Here is a 12,517-nt window from a genome sequence, read left to right on the forward strand (position 1 = left end):
CCAAGGTCCACACAGCAGACATGTGGTGGAGCTGGGATTAGAACCCAAGCCCGGGCTCTTTCCATCAGGCCATACGGCACTGACAGGCACTATGGCTTTAGCAAAAGTATGGTGGAAGTGTTGTGGGATTACATGTATTTAAAAGACAGCATCGCTCATCTTCTGCAGCTTAAGAGTAATGGTATGAAATTCCTTTCCACAGTGCACAGTGTTTATCTTTTGGTTGCTGAGCTGTCAAATGTAGTCTCGTGTCTCTGTACCATAGGTCAAAGTAACAACCTTGAATGGAACCGATTCCTCTTTGTAATACACATAGAACATCCAGTTTTACGGCGTGAGGGTTGTTTTTTGAAGGAAAAGGCACTCTGGAGACTGAAGTTTCAGTGTCACCTGTGTGCATGGAGCAGGGCCTTTTACAACACAGCTTCCTAAGTCGGTTCGTCCCGTCAACGGTTGCCTAATTCCACCCTAACCAAAATGCCTATTGAAAAAGCACTACGTCATTTAAAGGTTCTTTCTCATTGTGACAGACTTAAACAGTGAAGAATCATGATTTACTCTGTCTAGGAACATTCACTCGTGGTCATCATGCTAAATGGTATCTGTTAAATATGGAGAAATCTTAATGCATCCCCTGGGTATGTTATCTGTTAAATATGAGGAAATCTTCACGCATCTTCTGGGTCAAATTCCATTATTTGTCCCCAGAAGCACAATTTGTGGATAGATGGTAAAGAGAAACAATTGTGTGGCTGTGAGATGTGGGTTAGTAATTTAGAGCAGTGAGAAGCCAAATGTTTTCAACTAAGCTCTGGTAGGTTTTTTACTTTTAATGTGCTCTCTTTATCCAGTATGAGATCATGAAATGGCCAATGATTTGGAAAATATTTGGGAATAATGGAATTTGAGAACCTACAGGGTACAACACACTGTACTAAGCACTTGAGAAGTACAGTGGAAGCACAAGAAATGTAAACTCATGGGCAGGGAATAGGTCTACCAACACAGCTGTACTGTACTCTTCCAAGTACTTAGTAAAGTGTTCTGCACACAGTTGTGCTCCATTCATTCAATCGTATTTATTGAGTGCTTACTGGGTGCACAAGCACTGTACTAAGCAGTTGGGAGTACGGTGTAACAATAAGTAGTCACAATCCCTGCCCACACGTGCTTACTTGGACGATATTTTTGTTCCCTGTTCACAAGGAGCCCACAGTTCTCCAGTTTGGAGCACCACTATTTAGAAGGAAAATGGTGTACTTAGAGAGTTCAGATGCATTGTAATAATAATAATGATAGTATTTGTTAAGCGCTTACCTATGTGCCAGGCACTGTACTGAGCGCTGGGGTTGATACAAGCAAATCGGGTTGGACACAGTCCCTGTCCCAGGTGGGGCTCACAGTCTCAATCCCCATTTTACAGATGAGGTAACTGAGGCCCAGAGAAATGAAGTGACTTGCCCAAGGTCACACAGTAGACAATTGGCCAAGCTGGGATTAGAACCCATGACCTTCTGACTCCCAGGTCCGTGTTCTATCCACTACGCCACGCTTCTTCTCATAATGTTGGTATTAAGCACTATGTGCCGAGCGCTGTTCTAATTACTGGGGTAGATACAGGGTAATCAGATTGTCCCACGTGAGGCTCACAGTCTTAATCCCCATTTTACAGATGAGGTAACAGAGGCACTGAAAAGTTAAGTGACTTCCCCAAAGTCACACAGCTGACTAGTGGTGGAGTAGGGATTACAACCTCTGGCTCCTAAGCCACTGCTCTTTCCACTGAGCCATGAGAACCAGTTGGAAAAGTCATCTAAAAGCAGATTCCCTGGAAATACTCAGCCAATTCAAAAGCCATTTAAGGCTGCCTTATGTCTAACACTGTACTAACTCTTAGGGTAGACAGACAATAATCAGAATGGACATAGTCCCACACAAAGCTCACAGTCTAAACTGATGGAGAACAGGTATTTAATCCCCATTTTACAGATGAGGAAACAAGCACAGGGAAAGATCACATAGCCGGCAAGAGGCAGAGCGGGGAATAATAACAATGGTATTTGATAAGCGCTTACTATGCACCAGGCACTCTTCTAAGCACTGGGATAGATACAAGATAATCAGGTTGGACACAGTCCTTGTCGCACACAGGGCTCACAAACTTAATCTCCATTTTCCAGGTGAGGGAACTGAGGCACAGAGAAGTGAAATGATTTGCCCAGGGTCTCAGCAGGCAAGTGGTGGATCCGGGATTAGAACCCATGACCTGACTCCCAGGCCCAGGCTCTATCCACTAGGCTATGCTGCACCCCGAGTCAAAAGCCTGTGCTCTTTCCACTAGGTCACTGACAACATGCATGGGAGAAAACGTCCTGGAGACATGATTTCAGATGCAGTTTTAAGAGACGGAGAACAGTGGCCTGTCAGATGTGAAGGGAGTGTCAAGCAGGAGCCATCAATCAATCTTATTTATTGAGTGCTGACTGTGTAAAGAGCACTATCCTAAGTGCTTGGAAGAGGACAGTATAACTGTATAGCAGTCAAATTACCTGCCCACCTCAAGCTTACATTCTAGAGGGGAAACAGGACCAAGATGTCTATCTGGAGAATGAGCTCTCATTTTCCCTACTCCCTTATTTGTTTTTTAAATGGTATTTGTTATGTAAGTACTTACTATTAGATGCAAGCTAATCAAGTTGCACAGAGTCCATGTCCCACGTGGGGCTCAAAGTTTTAATCCCCACTTTACACGTGAGGGAACTGAGGCACGGGGAAGTGAAGTGACTTTCCCAGGGTCACACAGCAGACAAGTGGTGGAGCTGGCATTAGAACCCAGCTTCTTCTCAACTCCCAAGCCTGTGCTTTTTCTAATACGCCACGCTCTCTGGCTTGGCACATCGCCGGGGACGAGAGACCTCAGTTTGGGCTGAAACCTGACACTGACCATCTCCCAGAAGACATGTTTCCTTTTTAGGAGAGGACACAGCTGAACAGGAGTTCCTACTTGGTCTTTCCACTAAGCCTCATCGTTTTTCTAACTCCTGCATCGTCCCTCTAACTCCTGCATCGTCCACGCACTTAATTCGGTGTCCTTTAAGCATCCAATAGTCACCTGGCCCCAGCACTTTTGTGCATAACAGTAATTTAATGTCTATCTCCCTCCTCTAGACTAAGCTTCTTGTGGGTTGAGAACGAGTCTACCAACTCTGTACCCTACTCTCCCAAGAGCTTAGTATGGTGCTCGGCATGCAGTGAGCACTTAATAATAACTAGGCACAAAGAGTGTGAGCTGGGGTGTAGTGAGTAAAGAGAGTGGATAAGTAGGAGGAAGAGTGGCTTAAAGCCCAATAAGGGGGGTTGATTTACCACACTAAATGTTTTGGCATAAACAACCCAGTCCCCGGCTTGAATGTACAACAGCAGGCTATACCTGCCTCGTTTGCGTTTTCAGTCCTAGTCTGTCAAGTGCCTGCAGTGTGGTAGTGTGGTGTAGTGCAGCAGCCATGAGCACTCAACTGCTTAGAAGGGATGGAAATGCAGAATTAAAGAGTTGGTGTTGCAGGGACGTTAAGGGTAGGCTGGGGAGTACATCAATTACTTCTATTGAGGGCTTCTGTGCTGACCAATGTATAGGAGACTGCTCCCTGCCTTCAGCGGAAATTCATTCAATCGTATTTACTGAGTGCTTACTGTGAGCAGAGCACTGTACTATGCACTTGGACTGCACAATTCAGCAACAGATAGAAACAATCCCTGCCCAACAATAGGCTCACGCTCTAAACGGGGGAGATGGATAACAAAACAAGTAGGCATCAGTGCCATCAAGATAAATAGAATCATAGATATATACACATCATTAATAAAATAGAGTAATGGTTGGTGGGTTGTATACCTTGGGGTGTTCATGGCAGGAAGGCCATTAACTTGACTAGAGTAAGCTTCTTGTGGGTTTTTAATCCTATTTATTCAGAGCTTACTGTGTGCAAAGCACTGTACTAAGAGCTTGGGAGAGTACACTATAATATTCCTGACCAAAATGAGCTCACAGTCTAGAGGACTGTGGTTAAGGAACATGTCTACTAACTCTATTATACTTTCCTCTCCCAAGTGCTTAGTACAATGCTCTGCACACATTAAGTGTTCAATGTTTGGTTGATTGAGTTGGTAGGATTTCAAGAAGCTAGAGATAGGGCCAAAGTTGTAATCTCCCCAATTTGGGGAGCCAGGGTATTCCAGGCTGGGAAACACCATTGAGAATTGGGTAGAGTTTCAAGGTTAACTTGGGAAAAGCAGAGGAAAGTGGGGAGTAGTGGGTGGAAGGGGAATAAATGTAAAATGGGGAGAATTGGTGGGAAGCGTGGAGGCCAACTGTGAGGGTTATGAGATGTGCGTCAAGCAGTGTTTCAGTTACCCGTGCGGCAGAGTGGTTGTGATTGGAGGGGGTCAAAAACAGTAATAATGGTGATTGTGGTATTTGTTAAGCGCTTACTATGTGTCAAACAGTACACTAAGCACTGGGGTAGGATACAAGATCCTCAGTTCCCACATGGGGCTCACAGTCTGAAGGAGAGCAGGTTTTGAATTCCCATTTTACCAGTGAGGGAATTGAAAACGTAGAAGTGCCTTGCCCACAGTCACACGACTGGCAAGTGGCTAGCAGGGAGACCTGCAAGGAGGCTGATTCCGTAAGTTTAACCATAATGTGACCCAGGCCTGTGGCAGGGCCTAGAACCATCCAAGGTGTTCCACAGAGGCGTCAGGCCCAGAGGAAACCATGGAAAAATTGCTGGCTAGTGTTCACCCAAGTTTGCAGTGGGGACCAGGTCAACCGGCTGCTGGATCAAGGCTCTTATATGGCACAGTATTTAAAGTGTATGCCACGGTCGCTTCTGCTGTCAATGGGTCCTGAATCTAAAAATGCATTTGCAGCCATGCATCCCTGGGAACAAACTTGGCAGGTAAGAGGGGGGATATGGGGCAGTATAAGCCACTAGCAATCCACCTTCCTCATCTTGAAGCTTATAGTTTGATAGGCATCTCCCATTATTTTTATTTTTTAAAAGGTATTTGTGAAGTACTTACTATGTCCCAGGCACTGTACAAGCACTGGGAGTGACAGAAGATAATAATAATTGTATTTTGTGCTTACTATGCCACGCTACTGTGCTAGATGGAAGATAATCAGGTCCCACATGGGGCTCAGAATCCAAGAAGGAGGAAAGACAGGTTGTGAATCCCCATTTTGCGGATAAAGGAACCAAGTCACTGGAAAAAGACTTGTCCAAGGTCACACAACAGGTAAGTGGCAGAGCTAGGACTAGAACCCAGGCCTGTGCTCTTCCACTACGCCACACTACTTGTCAACACTGCCCAATTTTTTCCTAGACGAAACGATGCTAGCTTTTCCATACAAACTTCCAGGAAACCTGAACGCTTCACTCTATGATGGTTTATGAAACAGAACGTCACAGTAAGTGATAATGATGTGGGGATTTTCTATTCCATGACACTAAATGACTCTCGATAAACTCTCCCCTTCCTGGAAAAATAAAATCAAACGCTCATGTTGCTGATGGTAGGAGAACAACTGGGCCTATTACCAAACTGCCCTTCTTTGCCCTATTTACCTCTATTGGGTATTTCGTCTATTCCCGAGAGGCCTGAAAAGGTACCCCACTATCGTGGTTTTTGGTTTTCTCTGCCCTACACACGTTTAAAACCTTAGTACCATTTTGCAGGACCGTTACAAATCCATCCAACAGGACCGTTACAAAGCCATCCAACTAATCCTCCCTCTTTCTCACCAGGGCCTCCTTATCACCCCTGATAACAGATTATGGAGGTGCAAAAGTTGTAATCTAAATGATGGATTTAACGCCTATTTTCCTCCTGGGTAAACCGTGGGTTGAAAGTACTCTTACTGTCTACCCAGGTTGGAGGGGTGGTGCCCTTTTCAATTCCAAGTAGCCACAATACCAGGGGCTATCAGGTCCCAGCTCCCACTTACCCAGCAGCGAGGCTCAGTGTAAAGAGCATGGACTTGGGAGTCACAGGTCATGGGTTCAAATAATAATAATAGTGATGGTATTTGTTGAGTGCTCACTATGAGAAGCAGCGTGTTTTTTTGGATAAAATCCAGGCCTGGGAGTCAGAGGTCATGGGTTCTAATCCCGGCTACTCCACTTATCAGCTGTGTGACTGTGGACAAGTCACTTCACTTCTCTGGGCCTCAGTTCCCTCATCTGGAAAATAGGGATTAACTGAGCCTCATGTGGGACAACCCGATTACCCTGTATCTCCCCCAGCGCTTAGAACAGTGCTCTGCACATCGTAAGCGCTTAACAAATACCAACATTATTATTATTACTGTGGGCAAGTCACTTCAATTTCTCTGGGCCTCAGTGACCTCATCTGTAAAATGGGGATGAAGACTGGGAGCCTCACGAGGGACCACCTTTTTACCTTGTATCTCCCCCAGCGCTTAAAACAGTGCTCTGCACATCGTAAGCGCTTCATAAATACCAACATTATTATTACTATTACTGTAGGCAAGTCACTTCACTGTGCCTCAGTTCCCCCAACTGTCAAATGGGGATGAAGACTGGGAGCCTCACGTGGGCCCACCTGATGACCCTGTATCTCCCCCAGCGCTTAGAACAGTGCTCTGCACATAATAAGCGCTTAATACCGACATTGTTATTATGATGATGACTAAAATGAGGTCGAATGACTATCGGCCCCTCGACTGCCCGGGGGGTGGGGGGAAGAAGAGGAAAATACAGACTTACCCTCCACACCCTCAAAAGCTACCGATCTAACACCACCTTTTCACTCCCACCTCTCTTTCAATCGGCTTTTTATCGGCCTCCTCAGCGGGCTCCAAGGCCTCCATTTTCCCCCGCTTCCCAAGCTCAGGCCTCGGTTGGTGCTTAGTCCAGTGCCCGGCTCACGGTAGGGGCTTAATAGATACCTCGGTTATTATTATTATTACCATGGTTATTATTATTACTGCCATGGTTATTATTGTTGGTCCCTCAGGCCGGCGGGTGGAGCGGCCCAAGGGACTGCCCGAGGCCGTTAAGGCCCGGGGTGGCCCGTTGCCTCCTCCCCGCTGAGGAGACCCACCTCGCGGTCCTGACGAAGCGGAAAAGAGCCCTCCCCCGACCCTTTTCAGCCAGCCCAGCCCAACCCCGGAGGCCCAGGCCGTCCCTCCTCAGGGCGGAAAATGGCGGCGGCCGCTCCCCCGCGGCCTCGTCGCCCTAAGCAGCGGCGCCGGCCTCCCTCCCTCGCCACAAAATGGCCACCCCCGCTGAGGCCCCGGAACCGGCATAAGTCACACGGCGGCGAGGCGCGCGGGGGGGCGGGCCTTGGAGGGACGGACGGACGGATCCACCAATCGTCCCTCCGCATCTCCGTCCCGCGCTCCGCTTCGTCCAATCGGAGGCGCGTGGAGCCGATGACGTCACGGGCCGGGCGGCGCCAAGCCCCCGCCCCCCCGGGGCACCCTGACCAATGACCAGCCGGTGGCGCCCCGTGAGTGGCGGCCGGCGGCCCAATGGGGGCGGAGAGGCGGTTCTCCGCTGGGCTATGCGGGTTGCAGGGCCCCGGGGCCGGGGCGGCTGTTTCCTGTCCTGGTGCATGGTGGTCGGACGGAGGAATTGTTGGAAAATTTTCTCGGAGGTTCGTATATAAATGTGTTTTTACCCAGTGTGCATTATTCCGCACCCGGCCGCCGCCCTCGCCGCAGCGGCGCCGGCGCCCACAGCCGGGCCGGGACACCCCGGGGCGGGCTGCAGGCGGGAGCTGAGGGGGGGCGGTGGCAGAAGGAAGAGGCCTGACAGAAAAAAAAAAAACAGTTTATTAATAACCCGCTTTGTAGGGCCGCGAAGCCCGTCCCTTCCCCCCACACACCCCCTCAGGACATCGCCTCTCGACCCCCCAAACGGGGGGCGGTTTTGGGGGGGCGACCCCAGCCCCGCCACACATGAGGGGAAAAAAAAAAAAAAAGAGGGTGAGGGGAATGGCGGTGGTCGGGGGGGGGGGGGGGGAAGAGGGGACTCCCCCAAACCGGCAGCGACTCTAAACGAGGCCTAGCGGCGCCTCAGGAAGATTTTTTTACCTCACGTTTCGGCCCGTTTTTGCCGAGGCGCGCAGATTGTCCTCAGAAAAGGCGCCGGAATTCGGTCTCCTCCCTCACCGACACACCTGGGGGAAAAGGGCCTTCAATCCAGCCGAGGGGGGAGAAAAGGAAATTCAAATAAATTCGATTTCTCCGTGGGGATCGGCCCCTGGTGGATTTTCTTCGTTCTGGCGTTGTTTTCCGGCCGCAGAGACGACGAGGGGGCGCGGGGTTGAGGGTTGATTCGTGGAGTGGAGGCGCTTAGGGACGAGTTTGCGGGGGTTTTTCCCAAATGCGGGTGGGAAAAGAGGGAATTCTCAGTTGGGGACCGGTTCGATTTCGTGGTTCTGATCAACAATTGCGGATTTTATTCATCCTGGCCTTGTTTTTTGGCCGCTTATGAGACGAGGGAGCGCAGGATCTACTCACAGAGGCGCTGCTGAAACAACTTGGATTTTTGGGGTTGTTTTTTCCAAATGCGGGTGGGAAAAGGGGAAACTCTCAGTTGGGAACCGGTTCGATTTCATGGTTCTGATCAACAATTGCGGATTGTATTCGTCCTGGCCTTGTTTTTTGGCCACTTATAAGACGAGGGAGCGCAGGACCTACTCACAGAGGCGCTGCTGGAACAACTTGGATTTGGGGATTGTTTTTTCCAAATGCGGGTGGGAAAAGGGGAAATTCTCAGTTGGGAACCGGTTCGATTTCATGGTTCTGATCAACAATTGCGGATTTTATTCACCCTGGCCTTGTTTTTCGGCCACTTACAAGACGAGGGAGCGCAGGATCTACTCACTGAGGCGCTGCTGGAACAACTTGGATTTTGGGGTTGTTTTTTCCAAATGCGGGTGGGAAAAGGGGGAATTCTCACTTGGGAACCGGTTCGATTTCATGGTTCTGATCAATAACTGCGGATTTTATTCGTCCTGGCCTTGTTTTTCGGCCGCTTATTAAGACGAGGGAGCGCAGGATTTACTCACTGAGGCGCTGCTGAAACAACTTGGGTTTTTGGGTTGTTTTTTTTCCAAATGTGGGTAGGGATAGCTTGGGGGAAAAGTGGGAATCTCATTTGGGACCCGATTTGGGATAAGGATGAGACTCACGGAGGAGATGCGGTAAAATCAGGGGGAACTTTTATCAGGCTTAAATTCAATTAAATCCATGCACTCTGTGGGAAGCATCATCTTTCGTCAATAAACCAGGAACTCACTCTGTATCTATAAAGGAAGGGCCAAAATCTATAGCTAGGACTCTTAAGCGCTTAGTACAGTACAGCTCAAGGGCTTAGTACAGCTCTCTGCACAGAGTAAGCACTCAACAAATATGATTGAATGAATAAACTTTCCCAATCTGTCTCGAATCCCAATCTTTATTCCAGATAATATTATTATTATTATTCTTAATAGTAGTAGTAATAATAACAATATCACATAGTGCTTGGGATAATCTTTAGAGGTTGACATGAAACTCCCAATCTTCATTCAAGACTGAGAATATTAAGTTTATGGTTTTATCGTCTAAAAGTGACACTTTCCCCTGAGTGCATGGATTTGAATGTAAAAAGTATAAAAGTCCTTGCTGATGTACAGACACCCGTAGGGATCCACACTTGGGCCAGATGTTGCCTTAGGATGCAACTAATAATGTGATCCAAAGAACAAAATATTGGAATTGCGTTAACGAGTATGCCAAACCTCAAGATTAATCATCTATGGAGTGCGTACTGTGTGCAGAGTATTGTACTAGGCGCTTGGGAAAGTACAGTATAGCAGTTGTTAGACACATTTCCCACCCACAGAGATCTTTCATCAAAGTGACATTACAGTTATGCTGCCATGATTTGTGGCTGCTGAATTTGTAATTATTATTTATAACATGTTTTGGGGATGCCTGAGGGCATCCGAAGTGCAATATTCTAAATTGTTAACGAGGCTGAAGCCTAGAGCATTAATTGCAGTGACTTTCATTTTAGCTTTAAATTTCTTTAACTAATTTTTTCAGGGCTGAATGATTTAAAAAAATAATAATTCCAGGTCTTGTGGTAGTTAATATACTAGTAATAATGCCTAGTAGGAAAAATGTGATTTTTTTTTTTTTTTTTTTTAGGAAGCTGATCCCACTTTAAAAACACTTCAAATCCAAGAATGGGAGGTCCTATTTCAACTTGGTAATTTACATCCACAGTGGGAGTCCTTCTCTGACTCCATATCCCAATAAACCCTGAGAACCAAAAGTTGAAGAAATGATTGTTGGCCTTCATGGCAGTTTCCAGAAAAATCCCAGCATAAAAATGGAGTAGGTGGACACTAAAATAGGAATAGGAAAAGGCCAAGAGGATCTTCAGTTTATTTCTCCCCCACTGTCACTTCAGCCCTTCCCTGCCACTTAAGTACTCACTACCTCCCCTAGTGCTTATGTACATCAGTTTGTACTATTGATTAATAGTACTGATTTTTTTTTTTAATTTTAAGTGCTTACAATGTGCCAGAGCACTGTTTTAAGCTCTGAGGTAGATACAAGTTGGACACAGTCCTAGTCCCACATGGGCCCCACAGTCTTAATCCCCATTTTTACAGATGAGGTAACTGAGGCGCAGATAACTTAAGTGACTTGCCCATGGTCACACAGCAGCAGAGAAGGGGTAGAGCTGAGATTAGAAACCAAGAAAATGCTTGACACGTAGTAAGCGTTTAATGAAAACCACGGTTATTATTATTACTGTTCACTCACTCCGCACGGTTATTATTATTACTGTTCACTCACTCCGCACTCAATTCAACTGATTAACTGATAAGTGCTTTGTCAAATTTCTCAAGCACTTATTGGGTGCAGAACACTATACTAAGCGCTTGGGAGAATATAATGCAAAAGAGATGGTAGACCCATTCCCTACCCAAAGGGACTCCAACAGTTTAGATGCTTACTAGATGCCAAGGTCTGATGATTGGATTGGACCACTCACATGGGGTTCACCATTTAAGATCAACTGTCTAATCTCCATTTTATAGATGAGGAAATTTGTGAATACAGAATGGTTCAGTGGCCTGCCCATGGTCCCACAACAGATAATAATAAAAATTATGGTCTTTGTTAGGTGATTACTATGCGCCAGGCACTGTACTAAGCATTGGGTTTATTCCTGGCATCAACCTCATCTCCTGCCCTCTGTCTTTGGCCTGCCTGCCAAATTTCCGTATGTTACCAAGCTATTTTCATGTCACGTGGCTTAAGCTGTATGGCATCGGTTTTGAGGTCACACAAGAAAACGCGATAGTCTTGGTAACATCGGAATGGTATGCTGAGCTCGCGTGGCATGACGAGAGAGATTAGACAACATATTTGCACCGCTCCAACTCTTGGAGGGTATGTCCAGTAAATGTGCAATATAATGATCTAAAGCAATATTTTCGTGTAGGGTTACTGTCACATTTTTAGATTCCTCACTGGGCGTGCCCCACACCACTTGGATTTGTCCATTCATTCATATTTATTTTGGGGAAAGGCTGCTGCGAGTCTGAAGCATTTATACAAAATTTTATTTGAACGTAAGGAATGACCAAAACAGTTTTAGAATGGGAAGTGCAGAAAGTAAAATATGCCAGGCAGGTTATCGGAGTCCTGTAAATGTGATTGAAGGAAAAATCTTCAAAGAACGAGAAGCACTGTGGCCTAGGGGAAAGAGCCTGGGTCTAGGAGTCGGAGTGCCTGGGTTCTTATCCTGGCTCTGCCACTTGCCTGCTGTGTGACCTTGGTCAAGTCACTTCATTTCTGGGCCCAAATTTTCCCATCTCTAAAATGGGGATTCAATGCCTATTTTCTCTCCTATTTGGACTGAAAGCCCCTGATTATCCTGTACCTACCCCAGAGCTTAGAACACTGCTTGGTATGTACTGAGTCCTTGACAAATACCACCATTATTATTATTATTATTAATAGTAGTAGTAATAATATCACATAGTGCATGGGAACATCTTTAGAGATTGAAATGAAACTTCAGATTCGTGCCTTGACTTCAGTGGAACCAAAGCCAATGAAAGTGAGGAATAAAAATAATTTTTTGCGGTACAGTTTTACAGTTAAGCCAAGATCACCATGAGTTTATGGCCCTGGAGAAGATTTATGTTATTGTAGAACTCCCCTGCGTACAAAATGAAATTCGAAACATCTAGTTTGGATGACTGCAATAGGCTATCATAGGATGTGTTACAAAATATCAGTCACTTTTTCTTTCTGGTATTTGTTAGGCACTTACTATGTGCAAGGCATTTTACCAAGTGCTGGGTAGTTACCAGCCAATTAGGTGGACACAGTCCATGTCCCCACATGGGACTCATGGTCTTAATCCCCGTTTTACAGGTGAGATCACAGGGAATTTGTGATTGATCTAAGGTCACACAG

The 12,517-nt window shown here is 46.5% G+C and overlaps 1 protein-coding gene across 7 annotated transcripts in view; it reads left to right on the forward strand.

Annotated features, from left to right (window-relative positions):
• Positions 1-7,582: 7,582 nt before the first annotated feature.
• Positions 7,583-12,517, forward strand: part of ZNF143 (zinc finger protein 143) — a 49,210-nt gene continuing 44,275 nt past the window's right edge. For 6 of the 7 annotated variants that reach the window (XR_003757898.2, XM_029060718.2, XM_029060723.2 and 3 more), the window contains exon 1: positions 7,583-7,680. The gene's annotated coding sequence lies outside the window, so the exon portion shown is untranslated. Of the gene's footprint in view, positions 7,681-10,225; positions 10,287-12,517 lie in introns of all 7 variants that reach the window. The other variant, XM_029060719.2, reaches the window with a different exon arrangement.

Source organism: Ornithorhynchus anatinus, chromosome 3 (genome assembly GCF_004115215.2).
Source record: "Ornithorhynchus anatinus isolate Pmale09 chromosome 3, mOrnAna1.pri.v4, whole genome shotgun sequence".
NCBI classification, from domain to species: Eukaryota; Metazoa; Chordata; class Mammalia; order Monotremata; family Ornithorhynchidae; genus Ornithorhynchus; species Ornithorhynchus anatinus.